The sequence below is a fragment of the Herpailurus yagouaroundi genome, unplaced genomic scaffold (genome assembly GCF_014898765.1).
Source record: "Herpailurus yagouaroundi ecotype Mexico unplaced genomic scaffold, PumYag 141, whole genome shotgun sequence".
NCBI lineage: Eukaryota > Metazoa > Chordata > Mammalia > Carnivora > Felidae > Herpailurus > Herpailurus yagouaroundi.
Genome location: NW_024412396.1, coordinates 26979048 through 26991366, shown reverse-complemented (window position 1 = coordinate 26991366; position 12319 = coordinate 26979048). Strand labels below are relative to the sequence as shown.

The following is a 12319-nucleotide window of genomic DNA, read 5'->3' as shown; positions in this document are numbered from 1 at the left end:
CTGTCACAGCTGACTTCATTCTTAATCAAAACAACTTTACTCGTGGAAACAACTTCATTTTTGTCATAAACAAGTGGATTTGAAATCCTATCAAATCAATATACACCAGACAGGGACAGGAAATGAGCCCGAGTAGGGACGGGAGCAGAGCCCATCGAGAAGAGCCACATTGTATGCAAAGATAGGAATTTGAAACACTCTTGAACACTCTAAGGATCCTTTGAAGGAGGGGCATTGACTGTGATAGCTGGGTGTGGGGTGCAGACCAGAGGCTGCTCACAGGGGACTGGAACCTAGACAGAACAGGCACAATCCTCAGCACAACCACTCTTGTTTGGCCCAACCCCCAAGCATATCTCCTGAATCAAGGCGAACGGCGAGGTCAGGTAAGAATCTGGGATTGAGACATGTTTCAAATTAACCACGGAGCGCCGACAGCACCTTCGCGAATCATGCTGTTTATTGCACAACTTTATCACACAGCTTAGTCACACAGGAAGGTTAGAGGAAGGATTCATGAGCCACTCGAAGATCTGGGGAGGACCTGATCTGGTCTTACTTCCCGTGACAAGGGTTGGCCTGGGCCACGGTCAGGTCATCTTCTGTGCAGGCAGAGCCTCTGTCGGAAGCAGCCTCCCAACGTGTACGGTGCAGGTGGTTGATCGCCCTGGAGCTACTGCTTTAGGGTCCGCTTAGGTGGGTCTAACAATTACGTCCATTGATCTTTGCCATATCGGTGCAGTCTTGGTCTCACCCAAGTCTTTCCACAGATATCTCCAAACAAGTTTTACTTATCTATCCATCACACAGCTTATCTATAGGGACACACTCCAAGTCCTACATTGGTCGTTGACAGACAATACAGGAGTTCACATTGGCCACCGTGACTCTATCTTGTCTTACTCTAACTTAGCTTATTCTCTGTCTTCTGTGACTAGGAATCACATGCAAAGTATCACAGCATGACCTCGTTCTTTTCCCCATATCCAGCCGCCAAACAAGCCACCATCTCCCGGGGCCCCTCGGCTCCCACAGGAGCCCCTGAATAGTTTTGCTCCTTCCATGTTTGTACTTCACAGCCTGTTCCCCACAGGGCAGCAGGAGTGACTTTGCAATGATATAACTTGCTTTATGTCCCTTTGCTACTAAGGCCCTTCAATGGCTTTCCGTTGACTACTCTTGGAAAACAAGCCAGCCTCCTCACTCAGGGGCACTTGATCTGGCTGTTCCCACTTAGCTGACCTCGTTTCCACTTGCACTCTCTGTCCTTGTCTACACTCCTAACACGTGGTTCTTCTTTTATGCTAGTTCTTCCTCCTGCCTGGGTCCTCACACAGCTGGCAAATTTTTTCTTTCATGCCATAATTTAAATACCACTTTCCCAGAGAGACCTTCCCTGATAGTCCCCTCCATCTACAGGAGCTACTCAGTGGTTCTCTGACAAATCACCGTGTTTCAATTCTCTGAGCAGCTCTTATTACTATCTAGTGTTTTCCTGTTTAGTCGCCTCTATGCTTATTGGCTTCCTCCTCTATAGTCCATAGTCTCAAAAACTGGCAGCCGCCAATTCCTTCTCTCATATGCACCTGCTGCCCCACCCATCAAGATGTGAGTTCTGATTCTCTGTCCATTGAATCTGGACTGGGCTTTGGACTTCTTATTTCTTGTCTTGACTGACAGAATGTGGCAGAAAGGATGCAGTCTCAGTTCTGGACCTAACTTTTTTCAGAGGCTTGTCTGCTTCCATTTTCACTCTTGGAAGCCAGCTGCCACGTAATGGGTTCAACTACACCCATGGTGAGACCACCATGCCTTGAGGAAGCTCAAGCTTCCTCATGGAGGAGCACTGAAGTGACAGGTTGTGATGCCTAAATGTAGATGAGTGAGTGAGCCCAGCTGATACCCACAGCGGCAGAAGAGCTGTCTAACCAAACCCTGACCCGATTCCTGGCCAGAGAATTGTGAGACATAATAAATCTTATTTTTTGAAGTCAGTAGGTGTTGGAGGTTTGTTAGGCAGCATAGGTAACTGATACATGCTCCCGTGAGAATGAAGTTTCTCAGGCTTTGCCTGGCAGAACCTGTGGATTCAGTAGATACTTGTTGAATGGGAGAATTGGGGGATAATGGAGTTGACCACTGACCAGAAGTCCCAATAAAGCAAAGACGCCAATATTTGACATTGTGAATGCTGGTAACCAAGGAATGGAATTTAGAAAGTGGGATATTGGAAGGCATTTGTTTGTTTGTTTGTTTTAACAAGTTTAGGGTTGTTGGAGTTTAACATTTCAGTTCTGAGTTTGGAGAACACAGACGAGATGGATGTGGCTGAAGTGGACAGAGGACAAAGCTCCCTGAAATTGAGGAAGGGTACAAACCTGAGGCAGAATATTGGCTGAGACACCCATAAATAATCAAACTTTTCCAGGGTGATGATGGACCAAGGTAAAAAGGATTCAGTGAGGAGACTACAGCACAGAGAAAGTTTACAGTGGAACAGAGGAGGGAGGTCAACCCAAAGGAAGGACTTGTCTGCAGTGGGAGAGGCAATTCTGGGGAGCATCTGAGAGCAATGCTGGGCTCTCTGAGAGTCCTGCTGAGCACAGATGAAGCACTCTGGGCAGAAGTAAAGGATGGCCTGGATGAGATCATGAGGGGAGGTGACTGGCCTTCAGATTTTGGCCAGCCTGGAGGTAAAAGTTTAGTTTTCCTGCGAACATATCCAGAGGAGAGATCATGTTTCCTGGTGGCAGTAGGGTCAGCAACCTGAGATCTTTGTTCAGGATTCCAAAAGAAACGTGAAAGGATGCCAGGGGGGGCATGGTTAGGCCCAAGCTGGTAAATACCCGGTGGGCCTATTGGCCTGGCACAGCCCTCCTGAGCAGGGAGGGGAGGAGGAGGCAGGCTGGATCCTGGGGTGAGGGAGAGTGGGGCTCACCTGGACTGGGGTCTCCACAAAGTTTGGCTTTAGATGAAGGGTTGGTCTGTCGGTCAGCATTAACTACATGGGACTGGTGCCCTAGCAGGGCTGTGGAAAGGTAAACTGGCTTGAGTCACATTTTTTCAAGTCCTTTTAGCAATAAACTACATTCTTTCATATTATAAAAGTAAAACCTTTTATGTGTAACACAAAAACTTTGTTTTCAAGTCTCCAAAGCCCAAAAAAAAAAAAAAAAGCCTTCAAACCCATGTTCTTCAGCCCTGTCTCCCTCTAAACACAAAACAATAAGCACGAGTAAGAGAGAAGTCCTTAACGTACTATTAAATTCTCATTTTAATAACAGTTACAGTGTCTCTGGGCTATCCTATTCCTTGTCCTGATTCTCAAGTCAAATGGAACCAAGCAAAGGACAAGTGATAGAGGAAAACAATGGATTCCTTCAAGCTAGTCTATTCAAACTGAAAGGTATTTATTAAGCTCCAACCCATTAGATCTGTTTTGATTACAAGGGACTGAAACGCAAGGCCAGGTAACAGGTAGCTGAAGCCAAGGAAATGTATCAGTTTCTACAAATTTTAGAGAAAGACAAGTCCGGAGGGCGGGCTCAATCAGCTACTGAAATGACGCTGAAAAGAATCTCTCCCCTACCTGCTACACCCTCACAGCTCTGATGTTCAGGATCAGCTTTATCTCAGGCAGAATGTCCCTAAGTGGTGACTCCCAGGGGCTCTAGGCTTGCTTCCTGCCAACTTAGTAGCACCAGCAAAAGGGACCTTTTTTCCTGCAGCAAAATTGAGGTCTGGTTCTCATTGGTTGTACTTGAGTCACATGCACATCTGTGAACTGCCGGTGGCCAGGGTGCTGTGATGCTCACATTGGCCAGACCAGGATCACCCCTGGGGTAGCAGTGGTGGCATCAGTCACATTCAAGCCACATGGAAAGGGAAAGGTCGTTTCCCACATTAAAACCACGATTACCAAGAAGGGCATGGCATGCAGGAGTGAGGCAATGGGCAGCTGCTCCATGGGCTGGTACTGTGGCCACAGGAGGCCCAGTACTTAGAAGGACACTGTGTTTGGTTTAATGCTATGGACACTGTGTTTGGTTTATTATAATTCTTAATAATTTTTATAGAGATTTTTTAAAAATGATATTTATTATTGAAAGAGAAAGACCCTTAATCCGAAGAAGGCTCCGTGCTGACAGCAGCGAGCCCAATATGGGGCTCGACCTCATGAACCGCGAGATCATGACCTGAGTAGAAGTTGGATGCTCAATCGGCTGAGTCACCCAGGCACCCCAAAATTATTAGTAAGTTTTGAAGACAGAGACTTTGACCAGGAATCTTCCTCTTTCACTGGGTCTGACAAATTTTGCAGCTGATCTTGCTGCTACACTCCTATGTGTACGGGGAAAGCTTCCTGGAACATGGAAAACACAGTTCTCTCAGAGACAAAGAAGCATTAGGGCATATCTGGGGAAAAGCAGGTAGTCTGTGCCAGTTGAAACTTTAAGGAAATGATGGAAACTTCATTCATTCATTCGCTTGTTCATTTAACACTTGATTGAAGGAGGGTCCTGCTACTTCCAGGGAACAGGAAGAGGAAAACAAATGACCGTCCGAGACCCACGAGTAGCTCATAGTCTATTGGAAGAGGGGTAGAGACACAGCACAGCAGAGTAATGACTGAGATAAAAATAAGCGCCGAAAGCCTGGGCCACAGAGAAGATGCCACCACCCAGCCTGGAGGTGGGTACGGTGCAGTGTTGTCCTAATGGGAAAGGCATGTGATTGACTGATAGAAGCCAATGGACACAGAGCATGTTAAGCCACTTGGTTGGCAGTTGATAGGGAAAGGTATGGAGATGGTTCCTCAGAGCAGGAGATGTACACATGCTTCCAGATAGTGGCTTGTGGATGAGCCATTGGGTAGAGTGCATGACACTCCCCAACAGCACCATTGTCCCCAAGACCCCCAACCTCACCACTGAATATCCTTCATGCCTGAATATTCATGCAATCCAGCCCTAGACCCAAGTGTTAAGATTTTTGCAACTATTGGGGCGCCTGAGTGGCTCTGTCGGGTAAGCGTCCGACTTCGGCTCGGGTCATGGTCTCGCGGTTTGTGAGTTCGAGCCCCGCGTTGGGCTCTGTGCTGACAGCTCAGAGCCTGGAGCCTGCTTCGGATTCTGTGTCTCCCTGTCTCTTGGCCCATCCTCTGCTCAGGCTCTGTCTCTCCCTGTCTCTCAATAATAAATAAATGTTAAAAAAAATAAAAAAAAAAGTTTTTCAACTGTCAACTCAGCAGGTAAAATCATTCTTAAATCTTGAGCCGACAGCAGTAACTACTTGAATGACCCAATAAGGAGTCCACACTGAAACAATCTGAAACAGTTGAAACCCTCCAACCCCTGGACTTTTCATTTACACGAACCATCTTCACCCTGAAATAACAAAAGAATGATTTCTCCCCATGTTTTTCTCTTTCATTGAGAGTTTGGGCACCAATAAACTCTTGTTGGCAGTGTGGCTTTTCTCTAGCACACTTTTGACAATTTGTCCCTTTTGAGTATCATCATGGACTTCATGCTTTTCACAGACTCAACTGGTTCCAATTAGCTGTGATAACGGGCTTCTCAAATATCGCAACTTGCTCAAAAAATAAAATTCAGACAGGGTCCCTATCCTTAAGGAAACTTACATTCTTTTTGAAAAAATGAGATCTAACATCCATGGAAAATGTCGTGAACGGAACAAGGTAGCACATGGTTTTAAGGGGCTGTTCTGTCGCAGAATTGGGCAGCGCCCTTCCTCCCAAACAGTTCTTTGGATGGACCGATTTTCATGGGAGCTAAGAAATTTCCTCTGGGGAGAAAACCCGCATCCATCCACAGATGGATTCAGATTCCTGTAAGCATGTTGGCAGGGAAGGGCGCTACCGACTCTACAAAACTGGGAGGGCCAGGGTCACATGCACCAGTGCAAGACTTCCTTCAAGCAACAAGTAAAGGCTGCTGGTGTCTATGGCTGAGTATCAGGTCACTGGAAACCTTAGTGACTTAAACATCAATTTACCCTCATGGCTCGTGGTTCTGGGAGTTGACTGGAATCATCAGCAAGGCAGTTCTCGCCCAGGGCTTCTGATCTCCGATTTCCATGGTTACAGTCAGAAGGTGGCTGCAGCTGGAGTCCTCTCAAAAGCTACTTTGCTTTTATGCTGGCTGTTGGCTTATGCCTTAGCTGGGGCTTTCTGCCAGAACACGCCTCTCTGTGTGGCCAGGCTCCTCAGAGTATGGTGTCTGGGTTCCAAGAGGGAGGCAGGGTGTGGAGGCTGCCAGTTTCTGAGGGCTTGGGGCCAGAAACTGGTGTGGCATCTCTTACCTATATTCTATTGGTCAGGCAGTTGCAGAGACCAGATTCAAGGAGGGGTGACCCAGAGCACCATTGGTTGGGAGGTGTGTCCAAGAATTTGGGGGCCACTTTTAAAAACAGAAACACTAATTTTTTTTTAGTGTGAAGCGTATGACACAAATTCTCTCATTTAACTCTCACAGCCATCAAAGCATTTCAATAGTTTGGGTGCGAACGAAGAACCAGTCACAGAGGAAACTAAAATTCAGAGAAAAGCTAGTGACTTGCTCAAGATCACACAGCACTCTAGCTCCAACGCCTATGTGCTTAGCTACTACTGTCTGTTGGGTTCCCAATACCTGGGGAAAAGAGGAATCTTCAAGGGGTTGAGGCCCTGAGTGGGTGGGAACCCCAAGAAACCCTAAAACTGTGCATTGATGTGAACCTGATGGTACTGGAACAGAAGGTGTCCACCTAGAGCCCACAGCATCCAGGCTACAATGCTCAAGACAGCCTTTTCACCAGAAAGGGATTTGAGACGGGAAAGGCATTGGTGTGGGCTGAGTTGCCCACAGAGGCCTACATGGGCCCTTTCTTCAGCTGGGCCTTGAAGGGCAGGTAGGATTTGAGTCATGGAGGCGAATGGAAAAGAATTACTAAGGTTTTCTTGTAGGTCCTTAGGCTTTGCTCTTCATTTGCTCCAGGGGAAGCCCCTCTGCCGATGCAGTACATCGGGATCTCATGTCAAAAATAAGTCTTCGTTTCCTCACATGTCTTCATTTTGGGGACATGTGGTTTGCCAAAAGGCCATTAAGTTCAACTAAAATAGCTTGGTCTTACTATACATAAAACTTATGCATGGGTTGTGTTAATATATGGTCCCCTCACAGAACACAAAGAACCTTCCTCAACAGGAAACCTCAGTGGCTTACTCTCTCTGTGTGAGGGTCTGCTGAAAAGGGCAGGGAATAATTTGGCAGAAGAAAAAAAGCTGGAGTTACAGCTTAATTCTGGCATGATCATGTGGTTGGAAGGTCAAAACAAAAACCTGCCACATTGCCTTTTGTTCAAAGTTCACTTGGAGAGATTGCGTGAGACTCTTTGATCTTGTAGGTCAAGGCACCAAGGCTTCAGGGCTCTTGAATTTATTTTGTGGTGAGGCTTCTGGGTTTCTGAATAAAGACCTATAGTTAGAGTGTAATTTCCTGCCCTGCTCCCCACAGCATGGGCACCGACTACATCACCCAGCTCCTCTCAGGGGGGAAGGAGATCCGAGGCCACAATTTTCCCAAATCCTCTAAACTAGGATCTAAAAAGGGTCCTCTCTGAGGAGATCTTGGAAAACCTTGTGATGAAAAGGCGTTTCCTTGCTTAAAGCCAGGGCGGTCTTTCCGGTAGACTAAGCCTAGTGCCATGTGAAGGGCTTGAGAGCTGCTCCCACTGATGGAGATGAAATAGATGTTTACCCTTATGAATGGTGGGGCTTTAGTCCCTGACCCGTAGAGCATCCAATGGACCTGGATTTCCCTTGCACACAGTACACTTACACTCAGCAAGAGCAAGGCCAGCCTTCAAGTTGGAAGGAGAGCTACCCGTTTCCAGGAGGCTACTTTAAAATTTTTTTCAACTCAGGGTGCTTGGGTGGCTCAGTCGGTTGCGCGTCCGATTTCGGCTCAGGTCATGATATCACGGTCCGTGAGTTTGAGCCCCGTGTCGGGCTCCGTGCTGACAGCTCAAAGCCTGGCGCCTGTTTGGAATTCTGTGTCTCCCTCTATCCCTCTGCCCCTCCGCTGTTCACGCTCTGTCTCTGTCTCAAGAATAAACATTAAAAAAAATTAAAAAATTTTTTCAACTCGAAAAATATATGCTCGTTGTAGAAAGAGCATACAACTGCAGAAAAGGGACAATTAAAAAAAAAAAAAAAAAGCCAGCCATCTGTAATCCTATTACCAGAAATAATCACTGTTATTGTGGTATATTTCCAGAACTTTTTCTATGCATATGTGCCTGTATAAGTGGTTATGTGTTCACACCCTCCATGTTTTTGTTACTTGTTCTTTCTCATGTACTACCGTATCCTAAACACTTTTCATGTCAATAGATACATTTCAATGATATTACGTGTCTCAAGTTTCTTTGAAGAGTTGTATTATTTAATGAATCTCATTGGAAGTTAATGTTGACAACTTTTTTTTTTTTACTATTATAATCAATACTATAGTAACTCTTAATATTTTCCTTTTGGATATGTTCTGAAGAATGTAATTGCTAGATCAAAGCTTATGGACACTTTTAAGGATTTTCATATCCCATCAGTCAGGATAGGCTAAAGGTTGTAACAAACACCCAGATCTCATTGGCTTAACACAGTAAAGATTTATTTCTCTTTTATTACAGTTCAGTATAGGTCATCTGGTTGGTGGGGGTGGAAGGAGCTCTACCCAGTCCTCTGGAAACAGAATTTATTCATATGATGGCTTTCCATTTGGCAGCGACTTGGAGTTCTTCAGCGGATCCTCTGATTTCAGCTGATAAGCAAAAGGAGGAGAAAATGAGAGAGAGGGAGAAAGGATGAGAGAGAGGACAGAGGGAGAGAGAGAATGGAGAATTGCACAGGTGGTTTTTGGGCCAGGCTTGAAATTGACTCACATCACTTCTTCTGCCCACTTTCCAGTTGTCTGAAACTCAGTCACATGACCACTCCTAACTCAACAGAGGCAGGAGATGCAGTTTCCCTGTGTGTGCAGGAAGAAAACACAGAGTTTGGTGAGTGCAGAGCATCGTTTCTGCCTCAAACATACATTACCGAGTTGCCAACCTATGAAATGTCTCCAGTTTAATATTCCCACCAGTAGAGTATGAAAATTCCTATGTCCCTACACCCTCAATAATGAAAAGGAAGACATTTTTCATGTTGTTTTCTGTAGATCTACATAAGGCATTGATGCTTCTCTACACGACTAGACTCCAAATATCTGTTTTTCTCTTGTGAGATATCTCCCTGTGCTCAGGACCAAGCTCTCTGGAGAGTCAGGACAGCGTTTCTGACTGCTTTCCGGATAGCAACCCTCATCTCTATCTCACAGGCTGGCCTGAGTTTCTGGGCCTTTCTCTCCCTGTTCTTCTGTCTCCCCCTTCTCTTCCCTGCTGTAGAGGAAGAGGTAATGTTCAGAAGTCTGCAACATGGGCGACCCTTACAGGAGCCCTGCCCTACTCCCCTGGCCCCACATACCCGACTGCGTGGCTCACGCAGAGGCATGAGGAAAAGATTCGCACTCTGCATTTTCTGGGCCATCTCAGGTGGGTTCCTGCTTACAATGCATTTTCACAGAAAAAAAGTTCAGAGAACGGAATTGGGAAGACAGAATAGCAGTCCATACAGACTTGGCACATTGACCTTGACCAAACCGTCTAGTGTCTTGTCCTTAGCACTCAGTGTTCCTCCAAAATAATCCTTCCCGATTAAATCAGGAGGAGTAAACTGCTTAGCAATCGTAAGGGGAAGGCGATAGAATTGTGCAAAACCTATTTTTGACCATTTTCACGTGAACTCAGGTTACTGAACAACCACTTACATCTAAGCTGTGGTTTCTTCCTTGTTTTGAAATTTAGTTTCTAGAAGATAATGCTTTCAAATGGCTTCTTGTTCATGTCTTCCTCAGGGACTACCAGCTGCTGCCTGAAGATTGCCTGGCAGGCCTGACCCCTTGGCAAAGCAAAGCGTCCAGTGAGGTCTTTGCAAAAAGTCTCTCCAAGGAGCTGAGGAGCTGGGCATCAGTACAGCAGAAAAATGCAAACCAATCAAGTCACAGATTTTTCAGGCATGCCAACCTTCTGGTCCTAGGCATGAAGCATCCCAAAAAGCCTAGGAAAATTCATATGTTTTCCTAAGAATGAACCGATATCTTGTCCTTCCAAGTTGTATTCTCTGATCCCTCCCTGAGAGGCAGCCATGATCTCTGAGGGGTGATAATCGCTGGGCCTCCTGGCTGAGTGAATCATACCAACTGTAAGCTTGGCTTATGACCCAGAAATGGAAACAGGAAGTGGCTTACAGAATATAAAGAGCACAGTCAAGGAAGGAGTGCAGTAGAATTCTCCTCGGATGACATGGTGTACAATAGACAGAGGTGAAGACTGGCATTTTTCCTTTTTTCTCTTTTTTCTTTTCTTTCTCTTACCATGATGCCCTCTGGCAGGGCTGGGCCATCTGAATGGGGAGTGGGATGTCTTCCCCGGGGTGGCAGAGGGGGAACCACTGTGGATAAGTAGCTTCTCTCCATAGGGAGCCCATCTGTGGGATGCTATGGCCCCTTTTCACCTCATCTTTGCAAATTAATTTGGGTTCTTCAGAATGTATTTTGCCAGGCTTTATAAATGTAAACTCTCAAGAGGTGCTTCCAACAAGAAAAACCGACTTCTGGCAGCTTTGAATAGTTCCCAGAAGGTTCTCTGAGCCCATGGCGGGGAGGGCTTCCTTGCACTCATGCTAAGACACAAAAATCCACTGTCATCCCTGGATGCCTGGAGGGGGCTGGATGGGGAGGGAGCCTGTCCTGCTCTGGGCATGGCCCTGGGGCATGGTGGCTGCAGGCGGGGTGGCCAGTGTGGGTGGACAGAGGTTTGGAGGGCTGACCTCCCTCTAGATGAAGGGTACCTCCCAGAGCTTCCCCACACTCCCCTTTATGCCTCTCCCAGGGCTGAAGAGCAGCTAGTGGAGGCTGAGGCCTGGCACATTGACTCAAACCAAATCATCCAGTGCTTTGTCCTTAACGTTCGCTGTTCCACCACAGTTACTGTCCCCAATGAAATCAGGATGAGTAAACTCCTAAACTGGGTACTGGGCCCACCTATGCCAGTGGATGAATCTTGAAGACCTGAGGCAGAGCAGGGCCTGGGCCCTGAGGAGGGCCCACCCAGGAACCAGTCTACCATCAACAAATGCCTCCTGAGGACCCTCTCTAGACCAGTTTCTCAGACTGGAGTCCTGAGGCAGTGGCAGAATGATGGGTGGGAGTGGAGCTTTTAAAAAGGCTGATTTTCAGGGAGCCTGGGTGGCTCAGTCGGTTAAGCGTCTGACTTCCACTCGGGTCATGATCTCGCAGTTCGTGGGTTCGAGCCCAGCATCAGGTTCTGTGCTGACAGCTCAGCTGTGGATTCTGTGTCTCCCTCTTTCTCTGACCTTCCCCTGCTCACACGCTGTCTCTCTCTCTCTCAAAAATAAACATTAAAAACAAATAAAAATTAATTAATTTTAAAAAGGCTGATTTTTGGTCTCCTCTATAGGCCTCCAGAATCCAAAATTTTCAAAGAAAGTCCTGGAAATCTGTGTTTTGGCACGCATTCTCTTCCCTAGGCCGGCCAGTGCAGTAAAATTTAAGAATCTTTCTCTATACCAATCCTGGTCTCATTTATTATCCTTTTCATGAAAATATTTCGTTTTCAACCTTTTGTGACTTCTGAAAATGGAATCTGAAGCAGAGGGATCCACTTCCATAATACCGCCTGTGGCCATCACTGGCACACTTGGCTTGCCGATTTTATCAGAGGATGCGAAGGAAGCCAACCTTTGATTATCAGGATGCCCATATCTACTTTTCCGTTGACTTGTCGCCATTAAAGGCGCCTCTCCAGCTTTTCCTTTTCTCCTCTTTCTGCGAGAAAAATGGGCCTGGTGCTCTTGGAAGCTGTGCTCTTGGAGCCCTTGAGCGCAGGGGCGAGTGAAAGTAAACTTGTTCAAGTTCCCTGAAGAAGCGGGAGTGGAATCCATCGGTGTTCCCACGGAGAAAGCACCGACTCCAAGAGAATGCAGGATGAATGGAGAAGGATGACGTCACAAAGATGTCCGGGGAAACACCGGAACACCGTCACTCCGCTCACTCCTTGGTCTCCTCCCACCACTTCCTCCAGCCCTCCCGGAACTCCTTCTGCCTCAGGAGTAATGCGAGCAATGCAGTGTGTGCTGGTAAACCAGCTAGCTCTCTGGAAAAAAAAAAAAAAAAAAAAAAAAAAAAAAAAAAAAAAA

The 12319-nt window shown here is 46.5% G+C and overlaps 3 long non-coding RNA genes across 4 annotated transcripts in view; 2 read left to right on the top strand and 1 right to left on the bottom strand.

Annotated features, from left to right (window-relative positions):
* The first annotated feature begins 252 nt into the window (after window positions 1-252).
* On the top strand, window positions 253-10437 carry LOC121031735 (uncharacterized). The gene is made up of 2 exons (XR_005790867.1): window positions 253-386; window positions 9957-10437. It is a non-coding gene; the product is annotated as an uncharacterized LOC121031735 (long non-coding RNA).
* Window positions 8651-12319, bottom strand: part of LOC121031733 (uncharacterized) — a 3984-nt gene continuing 315 nt past the window's right edge. Inside the window, exons 1-2 of one of the 2 annotated variants that reach the window (XR_005790865.1) lie at window positions 9870-9960; window positions 8651-9029 (exon numbers count right to left, since the gene is read on the bottom strand). This is a non-coding gene — a long non-coding RNA (uncharacterized LOC121031733). Of the gene's footprint in view, window positions 9030-9869; window positions 9961-12319 lie in introns of those variants that run through there. The other variant, XR_005790866.1, reaches the window with a different exon arrangement.
* The window catches only part of LOC121031732 (uncharacterized), a 4049-nt gene continuing 3229 nt past the window's right edge, over window positions 11500-12319 (top strand). The window contains exon 1 of the long non-coding RNA XR_005790864.1: window positions 11500-12259. This is a non-coding gene — a long non-coding RNA (uncharacterized LOC121031732). The remainder of the gene's footprint in view (window positions 12260-12319) is intronic.